The sequence below is a fragment of the Hemiscyllium ocellatum genome, chromosome 4 (genome assembly GCF_020745735.1).
Source record: "Hemiscyllium ocellatum isolate sHemOce1 chromosome 4, sHemOce1.pat.X.cur, whole genome shotgun sequence".
Classification (NCBI taxonomy): Eukaryota; Metazoa; Chordata; class Chondrichthyes; order Orectolobiformes; family Hemiscylliidae; genus Hemiscyllium; species Hemiscyllium ocellatum.
In genome coordinates this window covers 1,349,499-1,374,924 of record NC_083404.1, presented here as the reverse complement: position 1 = coordinate 1,374,924, position 25,426 = coordinate 1,349,499, and the positions used below count along the sequence as shown (strand labels likewise).

At 42.3% G+C, this 25,426-nt stretch overlaps 1 protein-coding gene across 3 annotated transcripts in view; it reads left to right on the top strand.

Moving 5' to 3' along the window:
- tox (thymocyte selection-associated high mobility group box) overlaps window positions 1-25,426 on the top strand; it is a 463,082-nt gene that overhangs the window by 221,664 nt on the left and 215,992 nt on the right. Inside the window, exon 2 of one of the 3 annotated variants that reach the window (XM_060824081.1) lies at window positions 10,182-10,284. The exons of the other annotated variants lie outside the window; for them this stretch is intronic. The gene's annotated coding sequence lies outside the window, so the exon portion shown is untranslated. The remainder of the gene's footprint in view (window positions 1-10,181; window positions 10,285-25,426) is intronic. 3 annotated transcript variants of the gene reach the window in all.

Genomic DNA, 25,426 nt, shown 5'->3' with positions numbered 1-25,426 from the left:
ACCACCTGAATGTAGTTACTCACACTGCCAGAATGTAGTTTCTTGCCACCTTAACGTAGTTTCTCAGACTACCTGAAAGTAGTGTCTCAGACTGCCTGAATGTAGTTTCACAGAACGCCAGAACGTTCTTTCTCAGACCGCCTGAATGTCGTGTCTCAGAATGCCTGAATTTAATTTCTCAGACTGCCTGAATGTAGTTTCTCCGAAGACCTTAATGTAGTTTCTCAGAACGGTCGAATGTAGTTTCTCGGACCTTCTGAGCGTACTTTCTCAGACTGCCTGAGCTTAGTTTCTCAGACTGCCTGAATGTAGTTCCTCAGACCGACTTAACGTTACTTCTCACACCACCAGATTGCTGTTTCTCAGACCACCTAAAGGTACTTTCTCATTCCGTCTGAGCGTAGTTTCTCAGACTGCCTGAATGTAATTTCTCAGAACGCCTGAGTTTAGTTTCTCAGACTGCCTGAATGTATATTCTCAGACTGCCTGAACATAGTTTCTCTGAACCCCTGAATTTAGTTTTTCAGAACGCCTGAGCGTGGTTTCTCAGACTGCCTGAACATTGTTTCTCAGACCGCCTGAATGCTGTTTCGTAGACCACCTGAAGATACTTTCTCATTCCATCTGAGCGTAGTTTCTTAGACTGCCTGAGTGTGGTTCCTCATGCTGCCTGAATGTAGTTTCTCAGACAGCCTGAACATAGTTTCTCAGATCACCTGAACGTAGTTTCTCAAAACGTCTGAATTTAGTTTCTCAGACTGCCTGAAGGTACTTTCTCATTCCATCTGAGCGTAGTTTCTCAGACTGCCTGAGTGTGGTTCCTCATGCTGCCTGAATGTAGTTTCTCAGACCGCCTGAGCGTAGTTTCTCAGACCGCCTGAATGTAGTTTCTCAGACTTCCCGAATGTAGTTTCTCTGAACGCCTGAATGTAGTTTCTCCGATGACCTGAATGTCGTGTCTCAGACCGCCTGAATTTAATTTCTCAGACTGCCTGAATGTAGTTTCTCCGAAGACCTTAATGTAGTTTCTCAGAATAGTCGATTGTAGTTTCTCGGACCGCCTGAACGTAGTTTCTCAAACTGCCAGGTCGTCGTTTCTCAGACTGCCTGAATGTAGTTTCTCAGACTGCCTGAATTTAGTTTCTCAGACTGCCTGAGTGTAGTTTCTCAGAAGACCTTAATATAGTTTCTCAGACTGCCTGAATGTAGTTTCTCAGACTGCCTGAATATAGTTTCTCAGACTGCCTAAACGTAGTTTCTCAGACTGACTGAACATAATTTGTCAGACTGCCTGAGAGTAGTTGCTCACACTACTGGAACGTAGGATCTCAGACAGCCTGAGTGTAGTTTCTCATACCGCCTGAACATAGTTCTCAGAACGCCTAAATGTCATTTCTCAGTCCACCTGAATGTAGTTACTCACACTGCCAGAATGTAGTTTCTCGCCACCTGAATGTAGTGTCTCAGACTGCCTGAATGTAATTTCTCAGACTGCCTGCATGTAGTTTCTCAGACCGCCTGAACGTTGTTTTTGAGTCAACCTGAATTTAGTATCTCAGACCGACTGAATGTTGCTTCTCAGACCACCTGAAGGTAATTTTGCATTCCGCCTGAATGTAATTTCTCAGACTGTCTGAATATAGTTTCTCAGACTGCCTGAGCATAGTTTCTCAGAACACCTAAATATCATTTCTCAGACTGCCTGAATGTAGTTTCTCCGATGACCTGAATGTAGTTTCTCAGACTGCTTGAACGTTGTTTCTCAGACCGCCTGAATGCTGTTTCGCTGACCTCCTGAGATACTTTCTCATTCCATCTGAGCGTAGTTTCTCAGACTGCCTGAGCGTGGTTCCTCATGCTGCTTGAATATAGTTTCTCAGACTGCCTGAACGTGTTTTCTCAGAACGTCTGAATTTAGTTTCTCTGACTGCATAAATGTAGTTTCTCAGACTGCCTGAATGTTGTTTGTCAGACTGCCTGAGCATAGTTTCTCAGAACGCCTAAATATCATTTCTCAGACTGCCTGAATGTAGTTTCTCAGAATGCCTTAATGTAGTTTCTCAGACTGCCTGAATGCATTTTCTCAGACCGCCTGAGCGTAGTTTCTCGGACTGCCTGAATTTAATTTCTCAGACTGCCTGAATGTAGTTTCTCCGAAGACCTTAATGTAGTTTCTCAAAACGGTCGAATGTAGTTTCTTGGACTGCCTGAGCGTACTTTCTCAGACTGCCTGGTCATAGTTTCTCAGACTGCCTGAGCGTACTTTCTCAGACTGCCTGACTGCAGTTTCTCAGACCACCCGAATGTAGTTTCTCAGACCGACTGAACGTTACTTCTCACACCACCAGAATGCTGTTTCTCAGACCACCTGAAGGTACTTTCTCATTCCGTCTGAGCGTAGTTTCTTAGACTGCATGAGCGTAGTTTCTCATACTGCCTGAATTTAGTTTCTCAGACTGCCCGAACGTAGTTTCTCAGACTGCCTGAATATCGTTTGTCAGGCCACCTGTGCGTAGTTTCTCAGAACGCCTGAACATAGTTTCTCTGACCTCCTGAACGTAGTTTCACAGAACGCCTGAATGTACTTTCTCAGACTACTTGAATGTAGTTTCTCAGGTCGCCTGAACGTAGTTTCTCAGACTGCTTGAACATAGTTTCTCAAACTGCATGAATGTCGTTTCTCAGAACTCCTGAATGTCATTTCTCAGACTGCCTGAACGTAGTTTCTCAGACTGCGTGAATGTAGTTTCTCAGACTGCCTGAATATAGTTTCTCAGACTGCCTGAATGTAGTTTCTCAGACTGCCTAAACATAGTTTCTCAGACTGCCTGAGCGTACTTTCTCAGATTTCTTTAATGTAGTTTCTCAGACTGCCTGAGTGTAGTTTCACAGACTGCCTGAACATAATTTCTCCGAGAGCCTGAACGTAGTTTCTCAGACTGCCTGAATGCATTTTCTCAGACTGCCTGAATGTTGTGTCTCAGACCACCTGTAGGTACTTTTTCATTCCATCTTAGGGTAGTTTCTCATACTGCCTGAATGTAGTTTCTCAGACTGCATGAATATGGTTTCTCAGACTGCCTGAATGTCATTTGTCAGACCTCCTGAACATAGCTTCTCAGAACGCTGGAACATGGTTTCTCAGACCGCCTGAGCATAGTTTCTCAGAACGCCTGAATGTAGTTTCTCAGACTTCCTGAATTTAATTTCTCAGACTGCCTGATTGTAGTTTCTCAGACTGCCTGAATGTAGTTTCTAAGAACGCCTGAATGTAGTTTCTCAGACAGCCTGAACATTGTTTCTCAGACCGCCTGAATGCTATTTCTCAGACCACCTGAAGGAACTTTCTCATTCCGTCTGAGTGTAGTTTCTTAGACTGCCTGAACGTAGTTTCTCAGACAGTCTGAACGTAGTCTTCCAAGACTGCCTGCAGGTAGTTTCTTAGAACACCTGAATGTAGTTTCTCAGACAGCCTGAATGTAGTTCCTCAGACTGCTTGAACGTAGTTTCTCAGACCACCAGAACGTAGTTTCTCACCCCATGAATGTAGTTTCTCAGACTACCTGAATGTAATTTCTGAGACGATCTGAATGTAGTTTCTCAGACCACCAGAAGGCTGTTCCTCAGACCAGCTGAAGGTACTTTCTCATTCCGTCTGAGCATAGTTATTTAGACTGCCTGAACATAGTTTCTCAGACTGCCTGAACGTAATTTCTCAAACTACCTGAATGTAATTTCTCAGACAATCTGAATGTAGTTTCTCAGACGACTTGAATGTAGTTTCTCAGACTGCCTGAACGTTGTTTCTGAGTCAGCCTGAATTTAGTATCTCAGACCGACTGAATGTTGCTTCTCAGACCACCAGAATGCTGTTTCTCAGACTGCCTGAGCGTAGTTTCTCAGACCGCCTGAATGTCGTTTCTCAGACAGACTGAATATAGTTTCTCAGAACGCCTGAATGTAGTTTCTCAGACCACCTGAGCGTAGTTTCTCAGACGGCCTGAGGGTAGTTTCGCTGACTGCCTTAATGTAGTTTCTCAGAACTCCTGAGCATAGTTTCTCAAACAGCCTGAATATAGTTCCCCAGAACGCCGGAATGTAGTTTCTCAGACTGCCCGAATGTAGTTTCTCAGACTGCCTGAGTGTAGTTTCACAGACTGCCTGAACATAATTTCTCTGACAGCCTGAACGTAGTTTCTCAGACTGCCTGAATGTCGTGTCTCAGACAGACTGAATTTAATTTCTCAGACCGCCTGAATGCTGTTTCTCAGACCACCTGAAGGTACTTTCTCATTCCATCTGAGTGTAGTTTCTTAGACTGCCTGAGCGTAGTTTCTCATACTGCCTGAATTTAGTTTCTCACACTTCATGAATGTGGATTCTCAGACTGCCTGAATGTCGTTTGTCAGAACGCCTGAAGATGGTTTCTCAGAACGCTGGAACATAGTTTCTCCGACCGCCTGAACGTTGCTTCTCTCACCACCTAAATGCTGTTTCTCAGACCACCTGAAGGTACTTTCTCATTCCGTCTGAGCGTAGTTTCTCTGACTGCCTGAATGTAGTTTCTCAGAACTCCTGAGCGTAGTTTCTCAGACTGCCTGAACGTAGTTTCTCAGACCACCTAAATGCTGTTTCTCAGACTGCATGAATGTAGATTCTCAGACTGCCTGGACATAGATTCTCTGAACCCCTGAATGTAGTTCTTCAGAATGCCTTAGCGTAGTTTCTCAGACTGCCTGTGTGTAGTTTCTCAGACCACCTGATTTTAATTTTTCAGACTGCCTGTGTGTAGTTTCTCAGACTGCCTGTGTGTAGTTTCTCAGAACACCTGAATGTAGTTTCTCGGACCGCCTTAACATAGTTTCTCAGAACGCCTGTTTGTAGTTTCTCAGACTGCCTTAATGTAGTTTCTAAGAACGCCTGAATGTAGTTACTCAGACCGCCTGAATGCTATTTCTCAGACCGCCTGAAGGAACTTTCTCATTCCGTCTGAGTGTAGTTTCTTAGACTGCCTGAATGTAGTTTCTCAGACTGCCTGAATGTCGTGTCTCAGACTGCCTGAACGTAATTTCCCAGACAATCTGAATGTAGTTTCTCAGGCTGCCTGAGCGTAGTTTCTCTGACTGCCTGAATGTAGTTTCTCAGACCGCCTGAATGTAGTTTCTCAGACTGCCTGAATGTAGTTTCTCAGACTGCCTGAACGTTGCTTCTCTCACCACCTAAATGCTGTTTCTCAGACCACTTGGAGGTACTTTCTCATTCCGTCTGAGCGTAGTTTCTTAGACTGCCTGAATGTAGTTTCTCAGACCACCTGATTTTAATTTTTCAGACTGCCTGTGTGTAGTTTCTCAGACTGCCTGTGTGTAGTTTCTCAGACTGCCTTAATGTAGTTTCTAAGAACGCCTGAATGTAGTTACTCAGACTGCCTGAACATTGTTTCTCAGACCGCCTGAATGCTATTTCTCAGACCGCCTGAAGGAACTTTCTCATTCCGTCTGAGCGTAGTTTCTCATACTGCCTGAATGTAATTTCTCAGACAGCCTGAACGTTGTTTCTGAGTCAGCCTGAATTTAGTATCTCAGACCGACTGAATGTTGCTTCTCAGACCACCAGAATGCTGTTTCTCAGACCACCTGAAGGTACTTTCACATTCCGGCTGAGTATAGTTTCATAGTCTGCCAGAATGTAGTTTCTCATACTGCCTGAATTTAGTTTCTCAGACTGCATGAATGTAGATTCTCAGACTGCCTGAACATAGTTTCTCTGAACTCCTGAATGTAGTTTTTCAGAACGCCTGAGCGTAGTTTCTCAGACTGCCTTAACATAGTTTCTCAGAACGCCTGTTCGTAGTTTCTCAGACATCCTTAATGTAGTTTCTCAGAATGCCTGAGCGTACTTTCTCAGACCGCCTGAATGTAGTTTCTCAGAATGCCTAAATATAATTTCTCAGACTGCCAGAATGTAGTTTCTCAGACAGCCTGAGTGTCATTTCTCAGACTGCCTGAATGTAGTTTCTCAGTCTGCCTGAGTGTCATTTCTCAGACTGCCTGAATGTAGTTTCTCAGAACACCTGAATGTAGTTTCTCAGACTGCCTGAACGTAGTTTCTCAGACTGCCTGAATATAGTTTCTTAGACTGCCTAAACGTAGTTTCTCAGACCGCCTGAACATAATTTGTCAGACTGCCTGAGCGTAGTTGCTCACACTACTGGAACGTAGGATCTCAGACTGCCTGAGTGTGGTTTCTCATACCGCCTGAACATAGTTCTCAGAACGCCTAAATGTCGTTTCTCAGTCCACCTGAATGTAGTTTCTCAGACTGCCTGAATGTAGTATTTCAGACTGCCTGAGCGTATTTTCTAAGACTGCCTGAACATAGTTTCTCAGACAAACCTGAACATAGTTTCTCAGACTGCCTGAGCGTAGTTTCTCAGAACGCCTGAATGTCGTTTCTCATACTGACTGAACGTAGTTTCTCAGACTGCGTGAATATAGTTTCTCAGACCGCCTGAGTGTAGTTTCACAGACTGCCTGAACGTAATTTCTCTGACAGCCTGAACGTAGTTTCTCAGACAGCCTGAATGTAGTTTCTCAGAACATCTGATCGTAGTTTCTCAGACTGCCTGAATATAGTTTCTAAGAACGCTTGAATGTAGTTTCTCAGACAGCCTGAACATTGTTTCTCAGACCGCCTGAATGCTATTTCTCCGACCCCCTGAAGGAACTTTCTCATTCCGTCTGAGTGTAGTTTCGTAGACTGCCTGAACGTAGTTTCTCAGACAGCCTGAACGTAGTCTTCCAAGACTGCCTGAAGGTAGTTTCTTAGAACACCTGAATGTAGTTTCTCAGACTGCCTGAATGTCGTGTCTCAGACAGACTGAATTTAATTTCTCAGACCGCCTGAATGCTGTTTCTCAGACCACCTGAAGGTACTTTCTCATTCCATCTGAGTGTAGTTTCTTAGACTGCCTGAATTTAGTTTCTCACACTGCATGAATGTGGATTCTCAGACTGCCTGAATGTAGTTTCTAAGAACGCCTGAATGTAGTTTCTCAGACTGCCTGTGTGTAGTTTCTCAGAACACCTGAATGTAGTTTCACAGACTGCCTTAATGTAGTTTCTCAGACTTCCTGAATATAGTTTCTCAGACTGCCTGAGTGTGGTTTCTCATACCGCCTGAACATAGTTCTCAGAACGCCTAAATGTCGTTTCTCAGTCCACCTGAATGTAGTTTCTCAGACTGCCTGAATGTAGTATTTCAGACTGCCTGAGCGTATTTTCTAAGACTGCCTGAACATAGTTTCTCAGACAAACCTGAACATAGTTTCTCAGACTGCCTGAGCGTAGTTTCTCAGAACGCCTGAATGTCGTTTCTCATACTGACTGAACGTAGTTTCTCAGACTGCGTGAATATAGTTTCTCAGACCGCCTGAGTGTAGTTTCACAGACTGCCTGAACGTAATTTCTCTGACAGCCTGAACGTAGTTTCTCAGACAGCCTGAATGTAGTTTCTCAGAACATCTGATCGTAGTTTCTCAGACTGCCTGAATATAGTTTCTAAGAACGCTTGAATGTAGTTTCTCAGACAGCCTGAACATTGTTTCTCAGACCGCCTGAATGCTATTTCTCCGACCCCCTGAAGGAACTTTCTCATTCCGTCTGAGTGTAGTTTCGTAGACTGCCTGAACGTAGTTTCTCAGACAGCCTGAACGTAGTCTTCCAAGACTGCCTGAAGGTAGTTTCTTAGAACACCTGAATGTAGTTTCTCAGACTGCCTGAATGTCGTGTCTCAGACAGACTGAATTTAATTTCTCAGACCGCCTGAATGCTGTTTCTCAGACCACCTGAAGGTACTTTCTCATTCCATCTGAGTGTAGTTTCTTAGACTGCCTGAATTTAGTTTCTCACACTGCATGAATGTGGATTCTCAGACTGCCTGAATGTAGTTTCTAAGAACGCCTGAATGTAGTTTCTCAGACTGCCTGTGTGTAGTTTCTCAGAACGCCTGAATGTAGTTTCTCAGACTGCCTGAACGTAATTTCCCAGACAATCTGAATGTAGTTTCTCAGACCACCTGAACATAGATTCTCAGAACGCCTAAATATAATTTCTCAGACAGCCTGAATGTAGTTCCTCAGACTGCTTGAACGTAGTTTCTCAGACCACCAGAACGTAGTTTCTCACCCCATGAATGTAGTTTCTCAGACTGCCTGAATGTAATTTCTCAGACCACGCGAATGTAGTTTCTCAGACTGCCTGAACGTTGTTTGAGTCAGCCTGAATTTAGTATCTCAGACCGACTGAATGTTGCTTCTCAGACCACCAGAATGCTGTTTCTCAGACCACCTGAAGATATTTTCGTATTCCGCCTGAGTGTATTTTCATAGACTGCCTGAACGTAGTTTCCTAGACTGCCTGAATGCAGTTTCTCAAAACGGGTGAGCGTAGTTTCTCTGACTGCCTGAATATAGTTTCTCAGAACTCCTGAGCGTAGTTTCTCAGACTACGTGGTCGTAGTTTCTCAGACTGCCTGAACGTAGTTTCTCAGACCACCTAAATGCTGTTTCTCAGACCACCTGGAGGTACTTTCTCATTCCGTCTGAGCGTAGTTTCTCATACTGCCTGAACGTAGTTTCTCAGACTGCCGGAATGTAGTTTCTCAGAACGCCTCAATTTAGTTTCTCAGACTGCATGAATGTAGATTCTCAGACTGCCTGAACATAGTTTCTCTGAACCCCTGAATGTAGTTCTTCAGAATGCCTTAGCGTAGTTTCTCAGACTGCCTTAACATAGTTTCTCAGAACGCCTGTTCATAGTTTCTCAGACATCCTTAATGTAGTTTCTCAGAATGCCTGAATGTAGTTTCTCAGACCGCCTGAGCATACTTTCTCAGACTGCCTGAATGTAGTTTCTCAGACTGCCTGAATGTAATTTCCCAGACAATCTGAATGTAGTTAGTTTCTCAGACCGCCTGAACGTTGTTTCTGAGTCAGCCTGAATTTAGTATCTCAGACCGACTGAATGTTGCTTCTCAGACCAACAGAATGCTGTTTCTCAGACCACCTGAAGGTACTTTCGCATTCTGCCTGAGTATAGTTTCATAGTCTGCCAGAATATAGTTTCTCAGAGCGCCTCAAGTTAGTATCTCAGATTGCCTGAATGTAGTTTCTCAGACAGCCTGAGTGTCATTTCTCAGACAGCCTGAATGTAGTTTCTCAGAACACCTGAATGTAGTTTCTCAGACTGCCTGAACGTAGTTTCTCAGACTGCCTGTATATAGTTTCTTAGACTGCCTAAACGTAGTTTCTCAGACTGCCTGAACATAATTTGTCAGACTGCCTGAGCGTAGTTGCTCACACTACTGGAACGTAGGATCTCAGACTGCCTGAGTGTGGTTTCTCATACCGCCTGAACATAGTTCTCAGAACGCCTAAATGTCGTTTCTCAGTCCACCTGAATGTAGTTTCTCAGACTGCCAGAATGTAGTATCTCAGACTGCCTGAGCGTATTTTCTAAGACTGCCTGAACATAGTTTCTCAGACAAACCTGAACATAGTTTCTCAGACTGCCTGAACGTTGTTTCTCAGACCACCAGAATGCACTTTCTCAGACCACCTGAATTTAGTTTCTTAGACTGCCTTAGCGTAGTTTCTCAGACTGCCTGAGCATAGTTTCTCAAACTTCCTTAACATAGTTTCTCAGAACGCCTGTTCGTAGTTTCTCAGACATCCTTAATGTAGTTTCTCAGACAGCCTGAATGTAGTTTCTCAGACTGCCTGAGCGTAGTTTCTCAAAACACCTGAACGTAGTTTCTCAGAACGCCTGAACGAAGTTTCTCAGACTGCTGAATGTAGTTTCTCAGACTGCCTAACATTGTTTCTCAGACTCCCTGAGCGTAGTTTCTCAGAAACCTGAATGTAGTTTCTCAGAACGCCTGATTTTAATTTTTCACACCACCTGAACGTAATTTTCTAGACAGCCTAAATGCTGCTTCTCAGACCACCTGAAGGAACTTTCTCAGAATGCCTGAATGTAGTTTCTCAGACTGCCTGAATGCAATTTCTCAGTACGCCTCAATGTAGTTTCTCAGACTGCTTGAATGTAATTTCTCAGACTGCCTGAATGCAATTTCTCAGAAAGCCTGAACTTTGTTTCTCAGACCACCTGAATTTACTTTTTCAGACCGACTGAACGTTGTTTCTCAGACTGCCTGAATGTCGTTTCTCGGACTGCCTGAACATTGCATCTCAGACCACCTGAATGCTGCTTCTCAGACCGCCTGAAGGTACTTTCTCAGAACGCCTGAGTGTAGTTTCTCAGACTGCCTGAAGGTAGTTTCTCAGACTGCCTGAAGGTAGTTTCTCAGACTGCATGAATGTAGTTTCTTAGACCGCCTGAACGTAGATTCTCAGACTGCCTGAGTGTAGTTTCTCAGAATGACTAAGCGTAGTTTCTCAGACCACCTGAATGTACTTTCTTAGACTGCCTGAATGTAGTTTCTCAATGGCCTGTACATAGTTTCACAGACTGCCTGAGCCTAATTTCTCAGACCACCTGAATGTCGTTTCTCAGACCGCCTGAGCATAGTTTCTCCGAATGACTGAGCGCAGTTTCTCAGACTGCCTGAATGTTGTTTCTCAGAATGCCTGAGCGTACTTTCTCAGAACACCAGAACGTTATTTCTGAGACCGCCTGAATGTTGTTTCACAGACCGCCAGAATTTAATTTCTCAGACTGACTGCATGTAGTTTCTGAGACCCGCCTGAACATTGCTTTTCAGACTTACTAAATGTAGTGTCTCAGACCGCCTGAGCGTAGTTTCTCAGTCTTCCTGAATATATTTTCTCAAACTGCCTGAGCGTAGTTTCTCAGGCTGCTTGAATGTAGTATCTCAGACCTCCTGAACATCGTTTCTCAGACCGCCTGAACGTAGTTTCTCAGACCATCAGATCATAATTTCTCAGACTGCCTGAATGTAGTTTCTCAGACTGCCTAAACGTAGTTTCTCAGACCATCAGATCATAATTTCTCAGACTGCCTAAACGTAGTTTCTCAGACTGCCTGAGCTTCATATCTCAGACCATCAGATCGTAATTTCTCAGAATGCCTGAATGTAGTTTCTCAGACCATCAGATCATAATTTCTCAGACTGCCTGAATGTAGTTTCTCAGACTGCCTGAATGCTATTTCTCAGACTGCCTGAATGTTATTTCTCAGACCTTCGGAATGAATTTGTAGATTAATTCTGGGTGATAAATGATATGACTGTTTGCCGCAGCACAGAGGCCAAGTGACTAGAAAGGACAGCATTGGATAAGCGACAGATGTCTTTAGTTTCAGAAGAGTGGATAGATTTGGGGGAGCCTGGAATACAGCCCCTTTACATGGAATACATGGCCACTCAAGTCTTGGTGAAATGCTGCATTTCTGTTCAACCTTGCTTTCTGGAGAGCCATTGCAAAGAAGAACATTAAGTGCACCATATTCTCCTCCAATGACCCTGAGTTGGAGCAGATTCAATGCCAAACAGCCATCAGCTCCTACCACTGGGTGGACGACAGGGGAAGTTCACCTCTCTGTGGAATGGCCCTTAAATTAAAAGACAAATCAATCTTCTCCCTGTGATATCTGATTTTTTTTTTCAGAAGTCTCTGAACATCCTAGTGACCTGATTTTCCAAAATTCCATTGATGACTCTTGCAGGTGTCCAATCTGTACATGCTTTGGTTATGACCAACTGGTGAGGAAATGAACAGGCAATGTGTGCACTGCAACAACTTCCACTTTCCACACCATCTCACACTTTAGCATTCCATACAAAAATGTCATTCCTTCAGACCCGGTCACTATTGGCTGGCTTTATCAGAAAGTTGATGCTCCTAATTGGTGTTCTCTTTAAATCTACTTCTAACATTGTGACCACAAATTCCTCAAACCCACGTGAAACTTGAGGAAGCGCCTGCTGTGCTGCTGTGTTTAACAAATGGTTTCAAAGTCAGATTGTGGTAATAATGTAGATGTGTAATGCGTTGCTGAGAGGCCAGAACTTCATATCTCCCAGGTCATATTAAGGTTAACCACAAAGGGGTTCCACCCACTAGGCAGCTGCTTTTCATGTTCAAGTAGCAGTTAGACACCATCATTTTCTGACCACTTTAAAAATAAAAGGTTACATGGAAAGTTTTAAAGTTCCCAGTGCAGCAGTTGTGATCCAATATACTGTCTGAGCACATTTAGATCATAGTTATATGTAGAACTGGAGTTAAACTTTGCAAAGTCAAGTCAATGTGAGATGGTCTCCTGAAGGGGCATCACATCATTTCGTTTCAATCTGATCAGCACACCAACCTCCCCTGTCAGCACACCAACCTCTCCTGTCAGCACACCAACCTATCCTGCCACATTCAGGTCAGTATCTATCACTGAAACCCTCCTTGCCAAAAGTGGCAACATAACTGCAGCCTAAATTTCAAGCTTATTCTTTGTAGAGAAATGTTTTTCCCATGTGAGTATTTGGGCGTTAGCATAATAAAAGGCACAAACACTGAGAGATTGCATATAAATAGAATTACTATTCATGTATTCAAACTCACTGAAGCTTATTTCTGAGCAACTGGACTTTTTTTATTGAAGATCCGAAACTGAGCTCAGTGCCATATCAGCGAAAAATGCTGGTGGGCAGGTTAATGTCATTCATTGCTTACTCTTTCACTGTGACATGCTCTTTTATAATCACTTAAGAACTGAATCATTGAAAATATTATTTACACTACTTATTCACTTTATGGCATGCATTCATTTAGGAATCCAAATTTACTTAAACTGGCTTATTGTATTGGTGTTGCTAGAGTTTAAAGTATGAGTAGTAATTTTATTAGTTCAGAAATTACTATTTTCTTTCCGATATCATTTTTAAAATGAGGAGAAGAATGCAGGATTTAATTAGTTTACAAATAAGGTGACAATCATAATTTTATCTTTCTTAAGAGGTGTCGTGTCTGAAACATTTTACAGCTAAGTAAAACAAGAAACAAATATGCTAACATTTATTTTAAAATACCAAAATGCTAATGCATGACAACGTGAGTAAAATGAACTTTTAAAGTAAATTGGGGCAGTAAAATGATGGTGATGTTTTACAACTTACCATTTCAAATAACTGCAAGAAAGATATAAGATGCCAGTCAGGCACTTTTTGTATTAAAATTTATGATAGTTTTCTTTCCAAACATAAGTTTGTTATTCTGTATGGGGGCTGCTGGACCAAGCTGTTGTATTTGCTGCATCAGTGTATTTCTATAATAGATTAATGATGTTTGCTCTGTTATTACCTTTTTGTAAACTATGCAAATTCAGTTTTGGGAGAGATCATCGCATATCATTCAGTTTATGGCTCGCTTACTGCCAGCTGTTTCCATTTTCCAAATTTATGTTTTTTTTATTCCTTTCATCATACGTATTCTGTTATATAAATTACTGCTATTTTGAAGATTGTTCCTGAGAAGTCAGAGTTATAGATATACATTTTCAATAAATAAATAAAGTGCAAGTTAACTTGTAATGAGGTGTATTCATACTTCAGTGTTTAAATGCTATTTGTGGATTTTTATACAACATTTCTCTTAAATCACTCAAGCTGTGCAGTTTAAAAACATTGCGGCTGGAAGAGGGTAGATCTGATGCTGTGTAATGTACAGATCTGATCATTAAAGTACTGCTTAAAAAATATCTCATGGAAAGAATATTCAAAACATACATGGGATTAAATTAAACCTTTTTGCTGACAATTACTCCAACAGTGACGTTTAAAATTCAATTAGAATATACAAATAGAGGAAGAGTGAGTACAAGCATTCTTTAATCCATTGTAAATGTTACAACACTCCATTTCACAGCGTTATCATGGAAAGAGATGCAAGTCTCAAGTTGCAGAGGCCATTATGTGTACCACCTCATTAAAAAATACAGCTTTCAATATCTAGTTTAACCATTTCACCTGTTTATATGAGGAGTCCTTTGCAAGACGATGTGTTGTATAGGAATCCTTGCAAAGTCTATGTGGTCTAGATACAAGTTATTTACACTATTACTTAACATTATATATAGTGTTCTTAAAGTGCCAGAATAAATGACCAGTGAAATCATTGCACAGAGGTCAGAATCCCATCATCAACTCACCCTTTATTTACACGTGAACAGTTCTTGACTTTAGTACTAGGAGAAAGTGAGGACTGCAGATGTTGGAGGTTAGAGTCAAGAAGGTGGTGCTGGAAAAGCACAGCAGGTCAGGCAGCACCCGAGGAGCAGGACATTCATCCTGCCTCAGACAGAGCCAGCGGCCAATATCTCTGACACTGCCCTTTCTATCTGTCGGCCAGGGCTCCCTGATTGCACCAGATTAGCAGTTCCAATCAGGGAATTTGTTCGATTATGTCCAGCTGGCTGACCTCGTTACAATCAAATTACAATTGTAGAAGCGAAATTCATTGGTTTATGTATTTGCAAGTTAAATAACAATGAAGCATTAAACTAAAGCAATGGTTAGAGATACATTCTGCACTGCACTCTTTGTATTCCCAAAGTGAACTGAAGTAACATTTGTCTATTTCAATGCATGGTAATTGGAATTGGTACTTTCTCCCACTGCATCAATGATATTTTTGTGATTTAAAAAATATTTACTCCAGTTTCTAACATCAGAAATTTTAAAGAAAGCTTTAGTAGGACGAAACATATAAAGTTAAAAGAGAAAAAGTATAACATAGCAAAGATAAGTGGGAAAACAGAGGGCTGGGAAGTTTTTAAAGAACAACAGAGGATTACTAAGAAGGAAATATGCAGAGAAAAAAATGAGGTACGAAGGTAAACTGGCCAAAAATATAAAGGAGGATAGTAAAAGCTTTTTTAGGTATGTGAAAGGGAAAAAAATGGTTAAGACTAAAATTGGGCCCTTGAAGACAGAAACAGGGGAATATATTACGGGGAACAAAGAAATGGCAGAGGAATTGAATTGGTACTTCAGATCTGTGTTCACTGGGGAAGACACAAGCAATCTCCCTGAGGTAACAGTGTCTGAAGGACCTGAACTTAAGGGAATTTATATTTGCCAGGAATTGGTGTTGGAGAGACTGTTAGGTCTGAAGGTTGATAAGTCCCCGGGGCCTGATGGTCTACATCCCAGGGTACTGAAGGAGGTGGCTCGAGAAATCATGGATGCATTGGTGATTATTTTCCAGAGTTCGATAGATTCGGGATCAGTTCCTGTGGATTGGAGGGTGGCTAATGGTATACCACTTTTTAAGAAAGGTGGGAGAGAGAAAGCAGGAAATTATAGACCAGTTAGTCTGACCTCAGTGATGGGAAAGATGCTGGAGTCGATTATAAAGGATGAGATTACGGCACATCTGGATAGTAGTAACAGGATAGGTCAGAGTCAGCATGGATTTATGAAGGGGAAATCATGCTTGACTAATCTTCTGGAATTTTTTGAGGATGTAACTCTGAAGATGGACGAGGGAGATCCAGTAGATGTAGTGTATCTGGACTTTCAGAAAGCTTTTGATAAAGTCCCACATAGGAGGTTAGTGAGCAAAATTAGGGCGCATGGTATTGGGGGCAAAGTACTAACTTGGATTGAAAGTTCGTTGGCTGATAGGAAACAAAGAGTAGTGATAAACGGCTCTATTTTGGAATGGCAGGCAGTGACCAGTGGGGTACCGCAGTGATCAGTGCTGGGACCGCAGCTTTTTACAATATATGTTAATGATATTAAGGATGGTAAGGGTGACCTGGACAAGTTAGATGAGTGGTCAGATGCATGGCAAATGCAGTTTAATGTGGATAAATGTATGGTTATCCACTTTGGTGGCAAGAACAGGAAGGCAGATTACTACCTCAATGGAATCAATTTAGGTAAAGGGGCAGTATAGAGAGAACTGGGTGTTCTTGTACACCAGTCAATGAAAATAAGCATGCAGGTACAGCAGGCATTGAAGAAGGCTAATAGCATGCTGGCCTTCATAACAAGAGGGATTGAGTATAGAAGCAAAGAGGTTCTTCTGCAGCTGTACAGGGTCCTAGTGAGACCACACCTGGAGTACTGTGTGCAGTTCTGCTCTCCAAATTTGAGGAAAGACATTCTGGCTATTGAGGGAGTGCAGCGTAGGTTCACGAGGTCAATTCCTGGAATGCCGGGATTACCTTACACTGAATGACTGAAGCAACTGGGCTTGTATACCCTTGAGTTTAGAAGACTGAGAGGGGATCTGATTGAGACATATAAGATTAATTTCAGGATTGGACACTCTGGAGGCAGGAAACATGTTTCCGCTGATGGGTGAGTCCTAAACCAGAGGACACAGCTTAAAAATATGAGGTGGACCATTTAGGACAGAGATGAGGAGAAACTTCTTCACCTAGAGAGTGGTGGCTGTGTGGAATGCTCTGCCCCAGAGGGCAGTGGAGGCCCAGTCTCTGGATTAATTTAAGAAAGAGTTGGATAGAGCTCTCAAGGATAGTGGAATCAAGGGTTACGGAGATAAGGCAGGAACAGGATACTGATTAAGGATAATCAGCCATGATCATGTTGAATGGTGGTGCAGGCTCGAAGGGCTGAATGGCCTACTCCTGCACCTATTGTCTGTTGTCTATTGAAGCAATAAGTCTTCAACGCCCTCCTTTTAGTAAATAAATGGTGAGGCTTTAACCTCAAAGGCACAAAATGTCATAGTTCCAACATTTTGTGTGAAATTATCATCCCCAGCACATGTGTACACTCCTTGTGCTGGAAATGCTTCCCAGCCGGTTGGTCACATCAGTGCAAGGGGTCGGTGCTGTTGTCTGCAGAGTACATAATCTCATTCAGTGTATCATACTGATACACCATTGCCATTTTCAACCTCTGTATTCCAACTCAGGTACTCTGTAAACCTACAGAGTTGAAGATGCTTGTAGCAGCAGGTAGGTCCCCTAGCAGTGCCTTTAAAAGAGATGATGAGGAGATGCTGGTGTTGGACTGGGGTGGACAAAGTTAAAAATCGCACAACAACAGGTTATAGGACAGGTTTATTAGAGTGACTAGCTTTCAGAGCACTGCATCTTTATCAGGTAACTAGCCACCTGATGAAGGAGCGTCGCTCCGAAAGCTAGTACTTCCAAGTAAATCTGTTGGACTATAACCTGGTGTTGTGTGATTTTTAACTTTAAAAGAGTTGACCGGACACTGTCAGGTTAATTGCTAATCATTTTTTTTCCAGCCGCTGCTGACTGATGTATTGCATTTGGTTTGTAATGTTACATAAAGTTTGCTCTGAGTTGAGTTTGGATCAGCGCTTCTCAGCTTTGGCGCTGAATTATGATGGAGAATGAGTAAAGGTATCACAGGGAAGGGCAAGCTGGTCGAAGAAGCACGATAATGAGACAGAGTCTCAGCAAGACACCAGGATGTTCAGGGAGCAAACCTTCTGCCTCAAACTCTTCAAAAAGCTGCACATTAGATCCATCTGTTTCACCGAGGAAATGCTCCCTGTAACCTACCATCATTCCAGGCTCATCTGCAACTTCCAAACAGAGTGAGAGACACCATCACCAAAACCTGAGAAAGTACCATAGCCAGGAATCTCTTTATGTTTGGTTCATTCCAGTCTGGAGTTGGGGAGTTCTCCTCCATCTTATAGTTTGCTGTTCTCTGTTGAATATAAAAAGTAACTACTATACTAAAGCTTCATCATAACAGCAGATTTCCTCATGGCCTAGGCTCCTATTGGTTATGGATTGTACTATGGACACTGTTTCCAATTTCAGGAGTTATTTCAAATGCAGAGGGTTCAGCTCTTGCAACGTGCACCTTGATTTGATTATTGCTCAATGTATTGTGTAGGTGAATACAGGTTATAGGTAGCAATCATGCATCACTTTAACGTATTGCAGTGACTGGAACCCAGGGCCAGGTGGATCTCATTGACTCTGAGGCCCTTGATTGGGCCAGTCATGGAGCCCAAGCTGACAGATCTCAACAGGAGGCCTCCTCAGACTGGGAACTGTCTCTGAGCTAGCTGGTCAGAGCCCGTCTCCTGTGCAAATGTAAATAAAAGGGGACTCGGGGATGAGATACCAGCCACTGTGCAATCATTTCATGTACCACAAGAATTTGAGTCTCCAGTTGAAGGTGACTACTAGTGACGAAAGCCAGCTACTGACTAACCTCCTTGTGACTCCAGTGAACAATCCACACACACTTGGACAGGCTCGCTTATAGAGACAGCCATGCTGCTACTGGGGTGCTTAAGTAATATTAACATGGTGTACAACACCCTGGAAAAGTCCCTGTACAGGATTGCAGAGCATGTGACATGATTTCTTGTGGTTTGCTATATCCTGCCCAATCTCATCATGATAAAGTTACAGTCCTTATCATCAGGTACATTGCAAGCAGTGGAACAGCAGAAACAAGTGCCGAGGAAGAAAAACAGGGGGCCACTCTTATATCTTAATTCTTCTGGGCTGCTCATCACCTGAGCACAAACACACTCCCTATACCCTCTTCTACAATTTCACACCTTAACTACCCTCTGTTGCCAACTATCACAATATTCTCTTGACTCCAATACAAACAGAAAATCCATCATAAAACAAACGGTCCTGGTAAATTATCTAATATTCCATATAAAACACAAGTCATCACATATATCCTTTGCTCTACTATCTGTCTTCCATTCCCAATTCCTGGCCAGTGTTCCCCAGAGTAATAAGCTGGCTGGGAAAAGGCTGTTGGCTCTCAATGGGTGAGACAGCGGATGGTGTTCAGGATGACCTTGTGAGGTATTGGTAGATTACCTTCACTATCAGTACACATACTCCTTTCAGAGAGGAATATTAGACATGAATATGCTCAGAAAGTGGATTTGCTGTAAGAACCACCAAACCTTCAAGGAATTTAAATCTCCTGCCCTTTAAATAAAATATCTGTAAGTTATTTTAAATAGTGCTAACAAGTTCACTCTCTGTCTGTTGACATAAACCACAGAGCTCTTATTAAATACTTTTTGCAGAATGATTGAATCCACATCCAGCCATTATCACAGAGGGCCAGGGGCCTGTGAATTGAAAGTTTGATTATTGTCTCCAAATGGATAAGAAATTTTTGATGTGGGCGTTTAAATACAAATTCTGGATTAGTGGTGCTGGAAGAGCACAGCATTCAGGCAACATCCAAGGAGCAGTACTATTCCTCGGATGCTACCTGAACTGCTGTGCTCTTCCAGCACCACTGATCCAGAATCTGGCTTCCAGCATCTGCAGTCATTGTTTTTACCTATTTAAATACAAATGTTTGTTTCAAAAGGGATTAAATTCTTGAATGAAGTCTTTTCTTTTATAAAGGATTACACTTTCTTTTTATAAAGTTGGAAGATTTATTTTTTACCTAAGCTCCACAATCGTTACTTAAAACGTTATTTCATCTCAGCATTGCTTCTGAAAGTCAGACATAAAGGACACTAGGCAATCTAAAACAGAGAACTGCAAATGCTGGAGATCTGAAACAAACCAACACAGAAATTGTTTGTGAAACTCATCAGGTCTGGCAACATCTGTGGGACAAAAGCAGAGTTAATGTTTCAATTCCAGTGACACTTCATCCAAACCTGCCAAGGCCCAGATTCAAAGGGTATTGGTAAGTTGGCATGAAGGATATGGTGGATAGAAGGATTGGAATGAGTTGGCACTATGTCAGCATGGTATAGCAGAGTGATGGGTATGGTCAGTAGAGGGGCACCGGTTGGTGGATGAAGGTGTAGTGTTTATAGGGGATTGGTGAGCAATGAGGTACAATGAGCTGGTTTGAATAAGGATGGAAAGTGTATGGTGGGTGTGTCTGGAGAGTAAGGGCTAGACATCTGTCTTTTAGTTTTGTTTTTAATACAGCTGCGATGGAGTTGTGGATCTCTGAGGCTAGACTGACACAGAGTTTACCAATGCAACTGATAATCCTTTGGGTTATTTTATTCATTTCAAGGGATGTGGTGTCGCTGGCTGGGCCAGTATTTACTGCCCATCCTAGTTACCCCTTGAGAAGGTGGGGGTGGGCTACCTTCTTGACCCGCTGTAGTCCATGTGCTGTGAGTAGACCCACAATGCCTTAGGGATGGAATTCCAGGATTCTGACCCAGCAACAGTGAAGGAACGGTGATATATTTGCAAGTTAGGATGGTAAGTGGCTTGGAGGGAAACGTGAAGGTGGTGGTGTTCCTATGTATCTGCTGCCCTTGTCCTTCTAGATGGAAAAGTGGTTATGTATTTGGAAAGCATTGTCTAAGGAGCCTTAGTGAATTCCTGCAGTGCATTTTGTAGATAGTACACGCTGCTGTGGGGTGGGGGAGAGAGTGGATGTTTGTGAATGTGATGCAAATCAAACAGATTGCATTATCCTGGAGGGTGTCAAGCATCTTGAGTGTTGTCGAAGCTGCAACCACCCAGGCAAATGAGAAGTTTTCCATCACATTCCTGACGTGTGCCTTGTAGATAGTGGTCAAGCTTTGGGGAGTAAGGAGGTGAGTTACTCACTGCAGTATTCCTAGTCTCTGACCTATTCTTATAGTCACTGTGTTCATGTGGTGAGTCCAGTTGAGTAGCTGGTCAATGATAACCCCCAGGATGTTGATAGTGGGGGATTCAATGATGGTAACATCATTGAATGTCATGGGACAGTGGTTAGATTGTCTTATATTGGAGATAGTGATAAGCTGGAATTTGTTGCCACTTGTCTACTCAAACCTGGATATTGTGCAGATCTTGTTGCAATTGAACATGGTCTGCTTCAGTATCTGAGGATCTGTGAATGGTGCTGGACATTGTGCATTCATCAGCAAACATCCCCACTTCTGTCATTATGATGAAAGGAAGATCATTGGTGAAGCAGCTGAAGATGGTTGGGTCGAGGACACTACCCTGAGGAACTCCTGCAGAGATGTCCTGGAGCTGAGGCGACTGACCTCCAACAACCACAACCATCATTCTTGGTTCTAATTATGACTGCAACAAACTACTTCCAGACTGTTCCGGAGAGTTCCAGGCTGAATCCTCATTAACACCCTCTCCCATGGAATTACAATAAGATCAGCGTTGTGCTTTCTCCCAAACTGGGTTGTTATGTGGGGGCATGGATGTTCTGAGGTGAATTGAGTGGGTGGGGTTTGAGATGACATGGGACAACGTGAGTATGGGTGAAGGAGTGAGGGTATCTGGAGGTGATGTGGGTCAGCATTGATGTGGATGGGAATGATGCAAGAACCGAGGATCAAGGGACTATTACATGATGTTGGGAGCTGGGCTACAGTGTTAGAAAACTCTGAGGAGGTCTCTGTCCATAGCCACACCCCTCATGCTCTCTATTGTGGTTCAAAAAGACATAGAGTGAGTCCAAACCCTGTGTGAAAAGTCAGTGTCACAAATGGGAGAAAGTGAGGACTGCAGATGCTGGGGATCAGAGTCAAAAAGCGTGTTGCTGGAAAAGCGCAGATGGTCAGGCAGCATCCAAAGAGCAGGCGAGTCGACGTTTCACACATAAGCTCACATTCCTAATGAAGAGCTGTATGTGTGACTCTCCTGCTCCTCAGATGCTGCCTGACCAGCTCTGCTTTTCCAGCATCACACTTTCTGACAGTGTCACAAATAGGTCGGGTGTGTATTCCTGAAAGTGAAACACTATTTCCCGAAATCCACAAGAGAACCTGAACCTTCAGCAGCTACAGCTACCAAAATGCACGAGCCCTTCGGGAGGTGAAGCTGGATTTAAATCAGGAAGGCTCGATGAACATTTTGTTCAAACTGTAATGTTTTTGAGCCTCTTTTTCAGGAGCATACCCTATGCTTTTGAAGCTGAAATAATTTGCTCCAAAATTTACTTAAAAAGAATATAGATTTAAATTCGTTGCGCAACTCTAAAACTAAATGTATTTTTTAAGAAGAATACTGAAAGACATGAACGATTTAAACTACAGTGTTCAGTTCACAATATGCAATATATAATGTTGAGTGGAACTCCAGCAGGGTCCTCTGTTTGTTCAGCTGCAGCAGGTCCCAGACAAACATGCTCAATGATTGTGTCTCTGGTTGTGCATCAGGTTACACTCTGTCCTGTCCATTCATTTTGATGGCCATTTAAACAATGTAATTAAAGGCCTTTATATATTGACTTGAGCCTGAAAACAGCTGTTCCTGAAAACATGATGAATGTGTAACATAGAATAGGTCACATGATAATGTTGATTTAACACAAATGCAACAGGGAAACATTTCCATGATGGTCAGATTTTTTGAACCAGATTGAATTGTAGATTGGTTGATGAGATGCTGATAAAGCCAGATCCTGTGAGATAACCAGGGCCTTAGCAGGGATTAGTGAGGAGAAAACTTGCTTCCTGAGTGAATGAAGAGATCACCTGTATGGCAAAATATAATTGTTTTTCTTCCAAATGTGAAAAATTCCCTGGTTGCTATATAATTATGGAAATAACTCATTTACCTCATATTATCATATTTTACAAAAATGCAGCATTGAAATTCAGTCAAATTGAAAATATATGGATTATTTACTGATGACAGGTGGACAAAGAAATTCATGCTAAGAGTTTGTAAAGAAGACATTCTGGAGTTTTACTTGATTGGTCTTGAAGTTCAGGGAGAAATTCTGCAGGTCTATCCTTGGATTGTAAATTAAATGGTACAGAGGGTAGGTTGTACAATATAATTCTTACTGACATACTTGGCAACATTTTCCAAAGGCACAGAATATGCTGATGATATCCAGCTCTCATAACTTCATCTCACCATCAGCTCTCCTGAATCCTTTGTTTTACTAAATGATCAGACTGCTCAGAAATTTCTTGCTCCATGAACAAAACTTTCCTCCAATTAAATATTAGGAAGATTGAAATAATTGTTTTCAATCCTCACTCCATTACCTCGGTACCAAATAGATCCCTCTCCTGAGTGGCAATCTTTGGGATCATGTCAGTCAGTTTGCAGCCTTGGTGTCTGTTTTGTTTTGAGAATCCAGTCTCATTTTATGTCATCACTAAAACAGCCTATTTGTAATTTGACCCTGCTTCAGCCCATCTGCTGCTGAAGCTTCCAAACAAACCTTTCATAAAATGTTTTCTTTTTCACCTCAGTACTCACTAGCAACACTTGCAACTGGTCAAGCAACATCTCAATTTTAAAATTCTCAGTCTTGTTTTCAGATCCCTTGATGACCTTCCACTTCAGTGATGATCTCCATTCCCAAAGCTACCTGAGATATCTGAGCTCATTGAATGCTGGAGGCCAGAGCGTTCCCAATTTTAATTGTTGCACAATTCGAGGCCATGCCTTTAGCTGTCTGGGTCCTGGGCTCTGGAATGTTCTTCCTAAACATTCCGCTTTGCCACTTCACATTTCTCATTAAAGTCACTTCTATGAACCTGCCTCTTTGTTCATGTTTTTGCTCATCTTCCCTGACATCTCCTTATCGACGTTGATGTCATGCTGTCTTTTATAATACTCCCGCAACTTGCCTGGAGATGTTTTAGTATGTACAAGCTGTTGTTAACATAACTTCATGGCCAAATGATTTAGCTTTACATATTTTTAAAGTTTATTGTCTGACATTGTTCTTTATTTTCTAAAGCTGCAGATTCATGGTTAAGTAAAAAATGAGGTCTGCAGATGCTGGAGATCACAGCTGCAAATGTGTTGCTGGTCAAAGCACAGCAGGCCAGGCAGCATCTCAGGAATAGAGAATTCGACGTTTCGAGCATAAGCCCTTCATCATTCATGGTTAAGTTTAGTTTGGTTTACAGGTCCTTGTCACAATGTACTAATTTACCGAGTGAATTCTCTTCATGTGTCAGTTAGAGCCCTGATATCCACACTGCAATTCTTTCCATCAGGGAGTCACTGGAAACAGGAACTTGGGCTAATTAATCTTCCCCTTCATCTCATGACGCTTTTGGTACTTCTAACGCCATTAGGTTAGATTTCAGCGACCCTATCTGTTTCAAAGACTAAGAACAATACTGAACACTCAACGACTACTAAAACCTTTCACTGAAAGAAGAGCTGATTGCATTTTTTCACATGGGAGAAGGCCGGTGCAGGTCAGGATTCTCAGAGGACTATCCAGTGTAGATGAGAACTTCAACATGAAGAGGGTTATGCCACTTTCATCTTCATCGATATATCCTGACTGAAAATAAAAACAGTCAGTTTTTCCCAGTGTCCCCTTTGTGAACAATTCACTTTGTATTAAGCCATGTTGGTGGAACAAATGTATTGATTGTAGATTACAAGAGTAAGAGTTAATGGAAAAGTGTGACCAATATTCATGAAGATGGAAAGTAGAAGTTATGGAGAAGAAATTTATGTAATCTTTCTCCCTCCTGCAAACTTATTCTGCCTTGTGTTAAACGGTTCAATTATGTTATGACACGGAGACAAACAGGCAAATCAAATCAGTCTTGAATAATCAATCCCAGACTCTGTGAATAATCAGTTCTCGACACTGGGTTTGTACCTTAAACAAAAGACTTAGCAATTTATTATTCCCCATTGTCTGGACTTGTCAGAACACTTCCAATATCTGAAGCATTGTGGAAGTACATTGCTCTATTGGTCTGCTCTATTACATCTCACATGACAGTATGCTATGTAACTCATCCCCTGACTCCCCAAAGCCTGTCCCCCATCTACAAGGCACAAGTCAGGAGTGTGATGGAATACTCCCCACTTGCCTGGATGGGGGCAGCTCCAACAACACTCAAGAAGGACAAAGCAGCCGCTTGATTGGCACCACTTCCACAAACATCCACTCCCGCCACACTCCTGCTCAGTGGTAGCAGTTGTATTATCCACCCGAAATTCATCAAAAGTCCTTGGACAGCACCTTCCAAACCCACAACCACTTCCACCTAGAAGGATAAGGGCAGCAGATACATGGGAACACCATCGCCTGCAAGTTCCCCTCCAAGCATTGTGTAAGCACATTGCTCTATTGGTCTGCTCTATTACATTTCATATGACAGCTGGAGGCAAGAGAGGAGGGGGAATGGCATTTTTGATAAGGGACAGCATTACAGCTGTACTGAGGGAGGATATTCCTGGAAATACATCCAGGAAAGTTATTTGGATAGAACTGAGAAATAATAAAGGGATGATCACCAAGTTTAGATTGTATTAAAGGCCCCCTAATAGTCAGAGGTAAATTGAGAGACAAATTTTAGGGAGATCTCAGTTATTTGTAAGAATAATAGGATGGTTATGGTAGGGGATTTTAACTTTCCAAACAGGGACTGGGACTGCCATAGCGTTAAGGGTTTAGATGGAGAGGAATTTCTTAAGTGTGTACAAGACAGTTTTCTGATTCAGTATGTGGATGTACCTACTAGAGAAGG